Source organism: Suillus fuscotomentosus (genome assembly GCF_016647785.1).
Source record: "Suillus fuscotomentosus strain FC203 chromosome Unknown F5891scaffold_1, whole genome shotgun sequence".
NCBI classification, from domain to species: Eukaryota; Fungi; Basidiomycota; class Agaricomycetes; order Boletales; family Suillaceae; genus Suillus; species Suillus fuscotomentosus.
In genome coordinates this window covers 1,914,112-1,931,053 of record NW_024539513.1, presented here as the reverse complement: position 1 = coordinate 1,931,053, position 16,942 = coordinate 1,914,112, and positions in this window count along the sequence as shown.

Sequence of the window (16,942 nt, the reverse complement as noted above, 5' to 3'; positions counted from 1 at the left end):
GTCAAATAATCGTCAGAGTCAAAATCTGTTTCTCTTGGACTGCTCAGGTTCAAAACCTGCGAGCGATAACATTTTTATTTTATGAAATCACACCTTGACATTGACTCATGTGTACTTTCACATTGTAGCTTGCACTCCCAAACACCTGCTTCATATGAAGAAGAAGAGCAGATTGCACATCAAACTTTCAAGTTTGATCCTAATAACCTGGGGAATGAGGAAGAATACACATCTGTAAAGGCTGGGATTCAAGGCAGAGATTCAAAAGAGCCATCTGGCCACCATTCACTTATGTGCAAGGTTGAAGTGCACTGTATTTGAGACCTTTCATCATCATGTTGCTCTTCTCTCGCTTTTTGAAAGTGTTTGTATTGCAGTCTGTATTCAATTCATCTGTTCAGCTGAGCAAAAACATTGTGAGTGACAAGGAACAGTAGACTTGCCTTACAGATTCACTTTTGAATGTTTTCTTTGACCGACGATCGTCCAGATTGGATGGATGATTACTCCATGTGATCTAGGGTCCAAAGTCTGGAAGAGAAGTGTTGTAGAAGAGGAATGGGAAGTGGGTGAATATGAATGGTATGAGATAACTCAAGTAGTCCTCGATGAGCGAGATATATGTCGGCCCAAGGGGATTGCTACTGAGAAGGTTCCTCTAAGTGTATAATTTGGAGGGAACACTGAACCGGGTGCTCGGTCAAGCCTGGTAAGGCGCGCGAGCGAGTGAAAGCGATGTGAAGCGTCAATGAGCGATAGCGGCTGATATTAGATAATGGCGCGCGACTTATAATGGAAGCGCGTGCTAAGCGGAAGCGGTGCACGTGCAGGTGGTGGAGCACAGCGACTCTTAATGAGTCAGAAAACTAATGGGCAGAGTTTCTAGTAATGTACGGCGACTGCGCTCGTATTGTACTTTAGATACTTTAGATTTAGAGGGAAACTTAGACTTATAGTCCAACAATGTGTGGGCAGAAGATAGTCATTATACAGTTTATGCGCATCTATATATACTAAGTAATGTCAAGCACTAAAGCAAACCGAGAAGCGAAGCGGATGCGAGATAATATGTAATAAAGGGTCCATAATGGAAAACATACGAAATATGGCCATAAGCGCCGGAGATATGTCAGAATCAATGAAAATAGAATCAGAATACGCACCGACAAACCGAATGGACATGGAATGGATGGACGGATGACGTGCGACGGAACTGAGGATGCGTGCGCCGATGCGCGACTATTGAGCGACCGGAGTGCTGGCGCGCGCAAGCGGCCGACAAAGCGCTTGAGCGTGCTGGGTGAGATATGAGTTGCGGTATATTGGGAAGTGATAGAGACAATGGGATTTTAGATCCCTGCAAGCCCACAGAGATATCAGTCTCTACAGTGTGGATATATGATATATGACAGTATCCCCCCCTTAGGGCCAATCCCTAGAGGCACAAGAACCATCGGTCCAGACTGGACAAAATTAATGCAAGATGACGGAGAAATTGTGGGGGGAGTTTCTGAGTTCGGAATCGGACAGATATAAACAAGGCAGGGCGTCCTAGATTGATTCTTCCTTTCCCACTTTTTCACCCTCTATAACACTCTATCAGAATATGTCTGGCAACACCTCCAGATCTCAGACAACCGCTAAGCAGAAACTGCTAGAACTTCAACAGCAACTGGTGGATGCAGAAGCTGTGGCTTGGATGGAGGAAGAAGAGAATCAGAAGTGTCAGGAGGAGGAAAGAAAACATCAGGAGGAGTTGAGGAAGATTGAGCAGGCCAAAATCCAAAGGGAAGCAAAGGAGAAAAGGCGCAGGGAAATAGTAGCAGAAATGGTGAGTTTCAGATGGTTATGATGGATTTTCCTAACAGATGAGAAGACTCGTGCTATGGCTGCAGAAAAGGACAGATCCTGCACACATTGTGCTGCCAAGGGGTGGACTTGTCTATGGATGGATGCAGAGAGCAATGCTCAGGTGAGTAATCTGCATATTTTCAGATCCAGGTTTTTTTGATGTCTGGATAGATCAAGTCTTGTGATATCTGCTGGAAGGACAAGGCTATGTGTTCCGGAAGGCCCGGAACTGTCAAGGTGCCTAAGGGCAAGAAGAGAAAGCATACTGCTAGAACTCCATCTCCAAAGTCTAAAGGTAAGAGATGCAAGAAAAGTCCAACTCTGGAAGATCCAGAAGAGATGGAGGCGGAATACAATGACCAGGCTTGGGTGGCCGCAGCCAACAATATAATGGCGGAACTGGCTCAGATGAACATGCTTTTGGAGAGGAGTCTTCAGGCAGCAAAAGGCAGCAGGGCTGCAGCGGATTGGATGAGTTCTGGACTCGAGTTGTTCCTTCAACAACAGAGGGAGTTTCAGGCCATGCTGTTTGGGCAGATCCAGAAGGGATTTCAGACATCTCTGAAACCGGAGGAGGATGATGAGGTGATGAATAAGGCATCTGGAAGTGATGCAGGCGGATCTGGAGAGGTGGATGGGTCTATGGAGATGTAGGATTTTCTGGTCCATTTTGGTTTTGTCCTTAAATGTACTTATATCTGTATGCACATTATGTACTTCAAAGTTGAATAGGACCGGCTTTGTTCAGATATGCAGCATGGAAGTCTGATACTAATTTGGATGCATTTCCGAGGTCTGTCGCAAGTAACCACAAAGTTTCTTCATCTGTTCCTTCATATCCGGACCATCGGACAAGTTGACATTGTTGTCTCTGGTGGTCTAACTTGGAGTCTAGGATTTCAGATATCTCATATTCAGGTTCTCCGTCGACTTTGACCGGAGGCGGGGGTGGTTGGATACAATTAGGAATAGTGTTCAGAGATGCTGGTTCTATCTGCAAGACATGGAAAACTGGGTGTATGGAACACATGGAATCCGGAAGTCGGATGGTGAAGGAGTGCATGCCCAGGTGAGCTATGATTTCAAATGGACCAAAGTTCTTTTCCAAGATTTTTTTGGACAGACAGGTGGATCAGAAGTATTTTGCTTTGATGAAGACTGGATCTCCGATTTTCAGATCCAGAGTGGGTTTCTGTTTGGCATCCGCAGGTCCTTGATATCTTTCTTGTGCGTGGGCCATTTCTTCTCAGAGGAACTGATGGAGTTCATCAAGGTCTATAGCATATTCTCGTGCACGGGCGGAGGAGAGATCACATTCCAGATGAACGGACAGGTTCAGATGATATCCCTTATTGGCAAAGAAGGGTGATACTCTGGTGGTAGCACTCAGAGCATTTTTATAAGCAAATTCTGCCAAGGGAAGTAGTTCCGACCAGTTATCCTGCTGATAGTTGCAGTATATCTGGAGGTATTGTTCTAGGGTTTGGTTGGCTTGTTCGGTTTGTCTGTCTCCTTCCAGATGATATCTGGACATGAAGTGGAGGACCATATCTAATGCTTTCCCTAAGGACCAGAAGAAATGCAATACAAATTCTGTCACTTGGTCTGAAGTGACATGGGATGGAACTCTGTGCTTAGAAAACACATGGAGAATGAACAGGCTAGCGAGGTCCAGAGAGGTAATGGTGTCGTGGGTCGGGATGAATATAGCTTGTTTGGATAGATGTTCTATTATGACGAGGATGGCTGTAAAGCTGGATGAATCCGGAAGATGCTCTATGAAATCCATGGAGATGGAATTCCAAGGCTTTTCTGGTATGGGTAACTGCTTTAGCAATCCATATGGTTTGTGTCTCAGAACCTTAGCTCAGCCACAGGAAGTGCAGGACTTGACATAGTCCTTGACATAAGTGCGAATTCCAGGCCAAGTATACTTGCATTGGATGAGGTCTAGTGTCCGCACAACGGGTGATCATGAGTATTCTGGAGGATGCAAAGTTGGAGGTTGTTGGATTCTGGAACATATATACAGTTATTGCAGCGGAGGAAATCACTATCATCAACTGTCCATCTTGGATCCAAAGGTTCTGGAAGATGGTCGGATAGCTAACTGTTCCAAAGTGAATACTGGACGGAAATTATGAGGGTTGACTCGAGTGTAGTCCTTATCCCCCTCTTTAGGATAGATGTCCCAGCGTCTAGTAAGGGAATCTGGTTTAGCTCCGAGTTTTCCAGGACAGGAATGGATGACAAGGTTAAACTGATGGAGGAATTCCGACCAGCAGGTCTGACGGCGAGAGAGGAGTTTTGTGGTGGAGAAGTACTCAAGATTCTTGTGGTCTGTGACAACATCTATTGGCTTGGCAGAGCCTTCAAGATAATGTCGCCATGTCCAAAAAGCTTCATGGATGGCTAGAAGTTCCTTGTCACGAGTGTCGTAGTTGAGTTCCAGAGCGGTAAGCATCCGAGAATAAAATGCTACTGGATGAAGCTCTGAGTCCGGACATACTATGGAAAGTATTCTGGCTATAGTGTAATCAGAGGCGTCGGTTTCTACAACTATTGGAACATGTAAGCACCGGAGCGGACATGAAAGCTTTCTTGAGTGTTTCAAAAGACTTCTGATAATCTTTGGAAAAGTCCCAAGTAACTCCCTTGCAGGTAAGATGGGTGAGCGGAACTACAATGTCCTAGTAATTGAAAATAAATTGACAGTAGAAATTTGTGAATCCAAGGACAAATTGAATATCCTTAACTTTCCAAGGTTCTGGCCAATCAAAAATGGCTTGGATCTTCTCAGACGACATGGTCAAGCCATCCGGAGATAGGAGGCAGCCAAGGTATTCAACGGATGTAGTGTGGAATGCGCATTTTTTGGGTTTAGCATAGAGTTGATGTTTTTGGAGATGGAGGAGAACTTCTCAGACATGTTTCTTATGGGATGCAAGGTCTTGGGAATAGATGAGGATGTTGTCCAGATATACGATAACACATACATCCAGCATATCAGCAAACACACTATTGACAAAGCATTGGAATGCGGCCAGAGTGTTAGTGAGACCTTCCGGCATCACCAACCATTCATAGGAGCCATAATGTGTTCAGAATGCAGTCTTCCATTTATCTCCTTCTGCTATCCGGACGAGGTGAGAAGCGGATCGGAGGTCGATTTTGGTATAGACTTTAGTGTGGCTCGGAGAGTCTAGAAGGTCAGCAATGTGAGGTAATGGATATTGGTCTTTCTTGATAATCTGGTCAAGTCCATGGAAATCCACACAGAGGCAAAGGGAGCCATCCATTTTCTTGACAAACAGGACAGGAGCTCCATGAGGAGAGGATGAGGAACAGAGGAGACCAGAGGAAATGTTTTCTTCAAGAAACTTTTGGAGGGCTGCAAGCTCAACTGCAGATAGGGAATAAATAGTTCTGAGGGGCAGACTAGTTCCTTCCTCTAACTTGAGATCATAGACATGATGAGGAGGAAGTTGGCTAGATTTGCCCTTGTCAAACACATTCATAAATTCATGATATTCCAGAGGAATTGTGGATAGGTCGGGAGGATCAGATGAAAGGGTAATGGACTGGAGGTCTACACTGGTAGGACAAAGGTAGATGCTGAACTGTTCTGATCCTTCCAATTTGCAGGCCCAGCAAAAGGCAACTGCATTTATCAAGGAAATACTAGGGATGGTTTTATCAGCGGAGATTCTGGATGTAGTCAGAGGAGGTAATTCTTCCATCAGAGGATAAGGATCCTGAGATGGAAGCGACATTGGAGGTGTTGAAGGCATTCCATGAGAAGTTGTTTGAAAATTGATGCTGCCCAAAACCCAGTCAATCAACGGATTGTGTAGGGTGAGCCAGCTATATCTAAGAATGATAAAACAAGAAGAATCCAACAGAGTGACGAAAAACATATTGGAGGTAACTACACCGGACAGAAAATGGATAGGCAAATCTATAGCTTCGGAAATCATGTTATTACAAGTACCATCAAACAAATGGAGAGAAATCAGAGTCTATAAAACAATGTGAGGAACCACAATCTATAAGAGACGGAAAATAAGAAATATCAGGAAAAGTAGGAAGAGAAATATATGAACAAAGAGGGCAACTTCTCCCTTCTGTTCCCAGTATCGAGTATCGATAGTCTGGGCAAGGATCTTGTATTTGGAAAGGGTGGAAGGTTTACCCATGCAACTGATTTCATCTTTGATACAAGCCAGAAGTCCATTATAGAATTGGCATCTTAGGGCACTGTCACCCCAGCCACGGACTTGTCAAGTAAGATATTGGAATTCATTAACATATTTATTAATGTGTTGTCCATCACGCATATGGAGTTGTTCCAGTCGCATTTCCGTGTCACCAGACAGATTGTGAGGTCTGAAATTGGTTTGTAGTTCTAACATGAACATGGAGTAATCATCCATCCAATCTGGACGATCGTCGGTCAAAGAAAACATTCAAAAGTGAATCTGTAAGGCAAGTCTACTGTTCCTTGTCACTCACAATGTTTTTGCTCAGCTGAACAGATGAATTGAATACAGACTGCAATACAAACACTTTCAAAAAGCGAGAGAAGAGCAACATGATGATGAAAGGTCTCAAATACAGTACACTTCAACCTTGTACATAAGTGAATGGTGGCCAGATGGCTCTTTTGAATCTTTGCCTTGAATCCCAGCCTTTACAGATGTGTATTCTTCCTCATTCCCCAGGTCATTAGGATCAAACTTGAAAGTTTGATGTGTAATCTGCTCTTCTTCTTCATATGAAGCAGGTGTTTGGGAGTGCAAGCTACAATGTGAAAGTACACATGAGTCAATGTCAAGGTGCGATTTCATAAAATAAAAATGTTATCACTGGCAGGTTTCAAACCTGCGCAGTCCAAGAGAAACAGATTTTGACTCTGATGATCACTTGACAATTTCATCTTTAGCAGGTTTTGAACCCACGCAGACAGATTTGGATTCTGTTGCATCAACTGCTTGGCTAAGGCCAGTTAGATGCACTCCTAATGAATCCATTCAGAAGTGGATCCTAAGTGTACATTTATCTGCATTTTGTCAGCTCTAACATTAATTTCTAACATCCCCCTTGAGTCCAATCATATGTGATCCTTCATGCTATTGAAAGAACTGCCTTTAGGATTCACTTGTGAATGGGTCCATTGGAAGTGCCTCTCACTGGTCTTAGCCAAGCAGTTGATACGACAGAATCTAAATCTGTCTGTGTGGGTTCAAAACCTGCTAAAGATGAAATTATCAAGTGATCACCAGAGTCAAAATCTGTTTCTCTTGGAATGTGCAGGTTCAAAACCTGCGAATGATGAAATTTATTTTCTATGAAAACACATCTTGACATTGTCTCATGAATGATTTTCTCAACAACTCATCTCGACTGATGTTAGCCATGTCATTGCTGCAATAGATTCAAAATCTGTTTCCATTGAAGTCTACAGGTTTGAAGCCTGTCGAGTGACACATTTTTTGTATTAGAACATGTCTTGTATATCTGCTCATGTACAGCATTTCAAATGTTGATCTTCATTGGTCTTAGTCAAATTGTCACCAGAGTCAAAATCTGTTTCTCTTGAACTGTGCGGGTTTAAAACCTATCAATGATAACATTTTTATTTTTATTCTCTGAAATCACACCTTCGCATTTTACACATGAATCTTAAAATGAATTGGAAGGCCTCAAATTTCTGGTGGCATTATGACTTTCTTGGAAGAGAAACCAAAAAAACTCAAAGCTGGTGTATGAACCATGTTCCACTGCTAGCCTTGCAGCAACTTGTTTTATGATCCATGCCAACTGTTGAACATTGTCCGAGTCACTCTCTATCAATGATATCAGAGACTGTCTATGATTTAATATTCAAGGCATGTTCTAATAAAAAAAATGCAGCATTCAATGGGTTTCAGACTGTCAAGGTGCATTTTCATCAAATAAAAATGTTATCATCAGCAGGTTTCAAACCTGCGCTGTCCAAGAGAAACAGATTTTGACTCTGATGATCACTTGACAGTTTCATCTTTAGCGGGTTTTGAACCCACGCAGACAGATTTAGATTCTGTCGTATCAACTGATTGGCTAAGACCAGTTAGATTCACTTCCGATGAACTCATTCAAAAGTGAGTACTCAAGGTACATTTATCTGCATTTTATCAGCTCTTTCGATAGCATGGTCAGTGTTGATTTTTTATCCTACTCTTATTGCAAAAGACACAGACTTCCTGCTGGGGCTCTTGACTTCAAGACCTGTTTATCTAACAATTTCCCTGAAAAAGTGCTGATGGAAGACCACCATGGTGGGTTCATGAGTGAAAACTGACAATGAAAGGATCACACAGTGTATTTTTGACACAGAGTTCAATATATGACCAAAGTCTTGATGCAAACTCAGAAGGATAAGTACAATAACAATATAATTCTTTCTAAAGGTCTTGACTTGGTCGAAGAAGAAAAAGAGCAGATTACACATCAAACTTTCAAGTTTGATCCTAATAACCTGGGGAATTAGGAAAAACACAAATCTATTAAGGCTGAGATTCTTTATTGTGCTTATTCAAGCGATCGCCAGAATCAAAATATATTTCTCTTGAACTAAGCAGGTTTGTAATATATATAATGATGTGTCTTTTGCATTAACTTGTGATTCATCACATTCCACCATTTTGGATTTCATAGAATAGAAATGTTGTTGTTTTTAAACCTGCACAGTCGAAGAGAAACAGATTTTAAATCTGGTGACAACTTGACCAAGACCAATGAAGATCAATTTCTGAGATGCTGTCTATGAGCAAATATTCAAGACACGTTCTTAGAGAAAAAATGCGACATTCGACAAGTTCAAGTTTCAAACTTGTTGCACTCTGATGGAAACAGATTTTGATTCTGTTATGACAGTCACTTAGCTAAACACAACTGTGATCAGCTTGCAAGCAAACCGACCACGAGCAAATTTTTCAAGGTGCGTTTTCATAGAAAATAAAATTTATCACTGGCAGGTTTCAAACCTGAGCAGTCCCAGAGAAACAGATTTTGACTCTGATGATCACTTGGCAAATTCATCTTTAGCAGGTTTTGAACCCACGCAGACAGATTTATATTCTGTCGTATCAACTGCTTGGCTAATACCAGTTGAATGTGCTTCCAATGAACTCATTCAGAAGCGACTTACATACTTTTGCCTATTTTCTGCGCTTCTGACTTGCTTCTGCACACTTAGAACACACTTAGAGTTACTTATATAGCACCATGTATCTTTTGACTCTGAACAACTTTTCACCACCATCTTGCATATTGTGGGACTCAAAGTCTAAAATACGCTATAACTGCTATTTGATACTGAGCGCTTGAAAGCATCTAAGCGCAGAATGTTGCACTATTGTCTAAATACTTCTGCTTTATCTCAGAACTTCTTCAGGTCATTAAAATCAAAACTGGAAAATTTGATGTGTAATCTGCTCTTTTTCTTCAACCAAGTCGAGACCTTTAAAGAGAATTAAATTGTTCTTGTACTCATCATTCCGAGTTTGCATCAAGACTTTGGTCATACATTGAACTTTTGTGCCTTGAGGTTTCACTTTTGAATGAGTTCGTTGGAAGTGCATCTCACTGGTCTTAGCCAAGCAGTCGATACAACAGAATCTAAATCTGTCTGTGTGTGTTCAAAACCTACCAAATGTTGAATAGCCAAGTGATCGCCAGAGTCAAAATCTGTTTCTCTTGGACCGTACAGGTTTGAAACCTGCCAAGGATAATTCTCATTTTCTATAAAAATGCACCTTGATATATGCTCATGGTTGGTTTACTCAAAAGCTCATCAGAGTTATGTTTAGCCAAGTGGTTGTCATCACAGAATCAAAATCTGCTTCCATTGGAATGCAACAGGTTTGAAACCTGTTGAATGTTGCATTTTTTTCTATTAGAACGTGTCTTGAATATTTATTTCCTCATAGACAGCATCTCAGACACTGATCTATATGTTGTTTTTCCTGTTAGAACACACCTCAAAATGGACAAATGTGTACTTTCCTGAGAGCACCATCTCACTGGTTGTGTGATTTTATAAAATAAAAATGTTATCATTGGGGGTTTCAAACCTGCACAGTCCAAGAGAAACAGATTTTGACTCTGATAATCACTTGCAATTTCATCTTTAGCAGGTTTTGAACCCACGCAGACAGATTTGAATTCTGTCGTATCAACTGCTTGGCTAAGACCAGTTAGATGCACTACCAATGAGCCCATTCAGAAGTGAATCCTCAAGGTATGTTTGACTGCATTTTGTCAGTTCTAGTATTAGTTTCCAATATCCTCCTTGAGTCCAATCATATGTGATCCTTCCATTGTCGGTTTTCACTCATGACCCAGCTGTTAATATCCCAAGACATCACAAACATCATCGGCCCACTATGGTGGTCTGTCATCAGCACTTTTTCAGAGCAATTGCTAGATAAACAGGTCTTGAAGTCAAGAGCCCCAGAAGAAGTCTGATGTCTTTTGCAATAAGAGTGAAATAAATAAAAAGTCAATCATGGCAACCATACTATTGAAAGAACTGCTTGCTTTTACTTTTGATTGGGTTCATTGCAAGTGCATTCAACTGGTATTAGCCAAGCAGTTGATATGACAGAATATAAATCTGTCTGCGTGGGTTCAAAACCTGCTAAAGATGAATTTGTCAAGTGATCATCAGAGTCAAAATCTGTCAATGATAAATTTTATTTTCTATAAAAACACACCTGGTTTTCTGAGAAACTCATCTTAAATGATCTTAGCCATGTCATTGCCATGACTCTGGTCTGCATGCTTTTTGAACTCTACACACTCTGAAGGTCTGTCTTTGTCAATCCTAAATCCCTCTGAGTGATCATTTGCCCATGGACATTTTCTATATCTATTTCTGTTAAACCAAGCAGGCTTAAAACCTGTATAATAACATGGTTTTTCTTTTGCCATTAAAACTTGCCTTGAATGCAAGCTCATGAGTCATTGCATCCCACCATTTTGTATGGTGGTCAAATGCAGATAAATGTGCCTTGAGGGTTCACTTCTGATTGAGTCCATTGGAAGTGCATCTCACTGGTCTTAGCCAAGCAGTCATTACAACAGAATCTAAATCTGTCTGTGTGAATTCAAAACCTACCAAATCTTAAATAGCCAAGTGATCGCCAGAGTCAAAATCTGTTTCTCTTAGACCATGCATGCTTGAAATATGCTGAGTGATACATGTTTTTGACCTGCTCAGTCCAGGAAAATCAGATTTTGACTTTTATAACTCCTGAACTAGGACTGATTGCAAACCTGTAGGCTTTGATTGAAACATATTTTGAATCTATTGTGGTAACGATTCGGAAAAGAGCATTTATGATGGGTTTTGAAGAAAACTATCCATGAGGAAATATCAGGGTTTAATTTCATAGAATAAAAATATCATCATCGGTGGGTTGAGTGACAACTGACAATGGAAGGATTGCACATGGTTGGACTCAAGGGGGATGTTAGAAATTAATGTTAAAACTGACAAAATGCAGGATAAATGTACCTTGGGGATTCACTTCTGAATGGATTTATTGTGAGCGCATCTAACTAGTCTTAGCCAAGCAGTTAATACGACAGAATCCAAATCTGTCTGTGCAGGTTCAAAACCTGTCAAAGATGAAATTGCAAGTGATCATCAGAGTCAAAATCTGTTTCTCTTGACTTGGTAGGTTTGAAACCTGCCAATGATGACATTTTTATTTTATGAAATCACACCCTGTCCCATATCAAGCACTGCATTTTTGTGCGCGCCCTACATTACATGTCCATCTATTGTCCAATCCAATACTGCTAGTATATTTTCATCATTTTATTTTTATGTCATGCTGAAGGGTACACCCAGCTACAGACCACAATGTATAGATGCAAGAGAAGCATTCTCGCTACATTCTGCTGCAAAACTAGTGCAAAGCAGTAACACCTGGGCTGCATTGAAAAAGATAAAACAGACACGAATGATATCACTTTGATGAATACTTCAAAATGTCTAACTGTCCCTATTTTCTTGCACTTGGGTCTCTGAGAATCTATACACTGCAAAATATTTTGCAAGCAGGTTTTGAACCTGCATGGTTTGAAAGAAACAGATTTTGACTCTGTTGCAACATCTACTTGGCTAAGACCAGTGATGTGAAGCTCTCAGGAAAGTACACATGAGTCGATGTCAAGGTGTGTTCTAACAGGAAAAATATATATATATATATCAATGTTATCATTGGCAGGTTTTAAACTCGCACATCCCAAGAGAAACAGATTTTGACTCTGGTAATCACTTGGCAATTTAATTCTTGGTAGGTTTTGAACCCACACAGACAGATTTAGATTCCGTCGCATCAACTGCTTGACTAAGACCAGTGAGATGCACTTCTAATGAACTCATTCAGAAGTGAATCCTCAAGGCACATTCATCTGCATTTTGTCAGTTCTTTCAATAGCATGGTCGCTGTTCATTCTGTTATCCTTGATGCAAAGTTCAATATATGACCAAAGTCTTGATGCAAACTCGGAATGATAAGCACAAGAGCAATTTAATTCTCTCCAAAAGTCTTGACTTGGTTGAAGAAGAAGAGCAGATTACACATTAAACTTTCAAGTTTGATCCCAATGACCTGGGTAATGAGGAAGAAATACACATCTGTAAAGGCAAAGATTCAAAAGAGCCATCTGACCACTATTTGCTCATGTATAAGGTTGAGATGCACTGTGTTTGAGACCCTTTCATCATCATGTTGCTCTCCTCTTGCTTTTGAAAGTGCTGTATTGCAGTCTATATTTAATTCATCTGTTCAGCTGAGGGAAAACATTGTGAGTGACAGAGAACAGTGGACTTGCCTTGCGAATTAACTTCTGAATGTCTTCTTTAAAGATGCTTCTAACTGTTCTTAGCCAAGCAGTTGATGTGACAGAATCCAAATCTGTCTGCGTGGGTTCAAAACCTGCTAAAGATAAAATTGTCAAGTGATCATCAGAGTCAAAATCTGTTTCTCTTGGACCATGCGGGTTTGAAACCTGCCAATGATAAATTTCATTTTTTATGAAACCACACCTTTACATATGCTCATGGTCGGCTTGCTTACAAGCTCGTCAGAGTTGTGTTCAGCCAAGTGGTTGTAGTTTCCAAAACTATACAGATGTCCAGTCTGACTTTTCTTCTTGGTTCTTCTGTCAACTTCTTGATTATTATATTCCAATAGCTACTATCTATGGCTCATAATGACAAACCATACAGTGGTAGTGCACTGTAGAAAGCTAAGTTACAAAAACCAGAAACACAGGCCCATATGCCTCACTAAACGTGCTCCTACAAGGCACATATCATTCATGACAAAATGTCAAGGTGTGATTTCATAAAATAAAAATGCCATCACTGGCAGGTTTCAAACCTGCGCAGTCCAAGAGAAACAGATTTTGACTCTGATGATCACTTGACAATTTCATCTTTAGCAGGTTTTGAACCCACGCAGACAGATTTGGATTCTGTCGTATCAACTGCTTGGCTAAGACCAGTCAGATGCACTCCTAATGAATCCAGTCAGAAGTGAATCCTCAATGTATATGTCAAGGTGCATTTTCATCAAATAAAAATGTTATCATCAGCAGGTTTCAAACCTGCGCTGTCCAAGAGAAACAGATTTTGACTCTGGTGATCACTTGAAAATTTCATCTTTAGCAGGTTTTGAACCCACGCAGACAGATTTAGATTCTGTTCTATCGACTGCTTGACTAAGACCAGTGTGATTCACTTCCACTGAACTCATTCAGAAGTGAACCCTCAAGGCACATTTATCTGCATTTTGTCAGTTCTTAAATCACATGGTCACTGTTGATTCTTTTATCCTGCTTTTATTGCAAAAGACATCAGACTTCTTCTGGGACTCTTGACCTCAAGACCTGTTTATCTAGCAATTGCTCTGAAAAAGTGCAGATGGCAGACCACCACGGTGGGCCCATAATGTTTGTGATGTTTTAGTATTAATGTCTGAGCCACAAGTGACAAGTAACAGTGAAAGGATCACATATGATTGGGCCCAAGAGGGATGTTAGAAATTGATGTCTGCATCCAGTGTGATGAGGTGAAATATCATGGCTGGGATGAAGGCAATGATGTATAAATGCAAGGGTTGGACCTCCTCAGGCTCAGACATCAAATTCTATCTCATCCAATCAGGCCCAAATATTTATTTATGTAAAATATACATCTCTACTTCTTTTTATCTCATCTACCGGTGATGATCTCAAGCTTGATTGATATTGCTGTTGGTTTCATGCACAAATTAGGAATATTTTTTGCTAAAGAATTACTAGAGGCAAATGCAAGTATCCTTGATGCAAACTCGCAATGATAAATACAAAAACAATTTAATTCTCTCCAAAGGTCTCGACTTGGTTGAAGAAATAGACCAGATTACATGTCAAGTTTGATTCTAATGACCTGCAGAATGAGAAAGAATACACATCTATCAAGGCAAATATTCAAGCTGTATTTGAGACCTTTCATCATCTTATTGCTCTCCTCTCACTTTCTGAAAGTGCTGTATCACATTTTGTGTTCAATTCATCTATTTAGCTGAGGGAAAACATTACAAGTAACAGGTAATGGTAGACTTGCCTTGCAGATTCACTTCTTAATGGTCTCTTTAAAGATGCATCTAACTGGTGTTAGTCAAACAGTTGCTGCAACAGAATTCAAATCTGTTTCAAACCCATGTGTGTGGGTTCAAAACCCACTAAAGATGAAATTCCCAGTGATTAACAGAGTCAAAATCTGTTTCTCTTGGACCATGCAGGTTTGAAACCTGCCAATGATAGAATTTGTCTGTTTTTTTAATGAAACCACACCTTGACATATGCTCATCAGAGTTGTGTTTAGCCAAGTGGTCATCCTGGCATAATAGACATCTGTTTCTGTTGGAGTGCAATAGGTTTAAAATCTGTTGAATGTTGCATTTTTTTCATAAGAACATGCCTTGAATATTTACTCATAGACAGTATCTCAGACACTGATCTTCATTAGCCTTAGTCAAGCTGTTGTGATGCTTGGACCCATGCTGGGCAGGAACAAGTGTCTTTCGATACTTGTGTCAGGACCTATAGGAAGTTATGAGGTCTACATCATTTCCACTCTCTCTAGCAACAAGTCCATCTCAGCCAATACTCATCCAGCACCTATCCGCACTCGGATCTGCTTTTCCATACTATCTGCACTTCTGACTTGCTTCTGCGCACTGAGAACACACTTAGAATTTGTTGAGAAGTGGTTATAGCATGGTGGAATTTAGACTTAGAGTTGAATGATCTGCAGGATGGTGGTGGAAATTTATTAAGAGGTAAATAATACATGATGCTATGTAAGTAATTCTCATTGCGATCTCAGAGCATGGAAGCAAGTCAGAAGTGAAGCAAATATGTAAGTAAGTGTCCATGACATAAAGATACAATATGTTTGCGCATAGTGCCAGAGATGTTGTCAGAATACACAGGAATAGAATGGCAATATGCACTGACAAACCAAAACATGCATGGAATGGACAGAAAGAGGACAAGTGATTGAGCTGAAGGTGCACACAACAAATGTGCTTGTGCTAGTAAGTGCATGCTGAAGCACCAGGTGCGCCAAAAAAAAATACAACACAGGTCGCACTGTGCTATGGAAGTGCATAGAATGATGTGAGTCTCTACAATGCAACCGAACATGTTGTAAAGTATTGATTGTATTGCCATGTGGTCTTGTATAGAAATGGACGATAATATATAAAGCTGAGACAGTGGGCACAGTTGCAGTAGGTTTTGTGTTGTATAGATTTAACCTACAAAGTTCAAGAGAAACAGATTTTTACATTGGTGACGGTGTGAAGAAGTAATAATAGCTGGCTAGCAAGAAAGCTAGAGCACTAATGAAATCCTACTGAGTGCGGGTGTGCTATATCGACCCAAGAGGATTGCTACGAAGCACTTTCTTCAAGTAAAATGCAAAGGGAGCAAATGCAAAATGGAAGAGAATGAATGCAATCTTGGAATGCGAATCCGCTGGTGCGAGCAAAGGCGAGAACATGGGTCCAGTAAAAGTGCGATGAGAAATGAATGAAAGCAAGAGGTTTTCAGGTAAGGAGTGGCAGGTACTAGGTAAAGTGTGGTTCTGCAGATAGCAGCTAGGTATAGACAAGGTTTAGGGCCGAGGTATAACTAAGTATAGAATGCTAAGTTGGAACACGAGAGTGGTTTGGATCCATGCAGAGCCTATGTAAGGAAACTTAGAGGTGCATTCTCAGAGCGGTCAAGAATATGCAGATTCAAAGTGAGGATGAACAAAGCCTGTCAATTGCACAAGATACTAAGAACATCTAAGGTGACTTTGCAGAATATAGGTAGTGCATAAGTGTCCGGCACCCATAGGTGAGAACTGTAGCGATGTAAATGAGGCAGATAAGTAATATGTAATGAGAACACATGCAGAATGAAATATGCAGATACATGTAATAAGCCTTGCTATCATTAGTGAAACCAAGAGAGAAAATGAACATGCACCAGTGGAGGTAGGTGGACATGGAAGGCACATGGACAGATGGTATGGAAAAGCAGATCCGAGTGCGGATAGGTGCTGGATGAGTATTGGCTGAGATGGACTTGTTGCTAGAGAGAGTGGAAATGATGTAGACCTCATAACTTCCTATAGGTCCTGACACAAGTATCGAAAGACACTTGTTCCTGCCCAGCATGGGTCCAAGCATCACAACAGCTTGACTAAGGCTAATGAAGATCAGTGTCTGAGATACTGTCTATGAGTAAATATTCAAGGCATGTTCTTATGAAAAAAATGCAACATTCAACAGATTTTAAACCTATTGCACTCCAACAGAAACAGATGTCTATTATGCCAGGATGACCACTTGGCTAAACACAACTCTGATGAGCATATGTCAAGGTGTGGTTTCATTAAAAAAACAGACAAATTCTATCATTGGCAGGTTTCAAACCTGCATGGTCCAAGAGAAACAGATTTTGACTCTGTTAATCACTGGGAATTTCATCTTTAGTG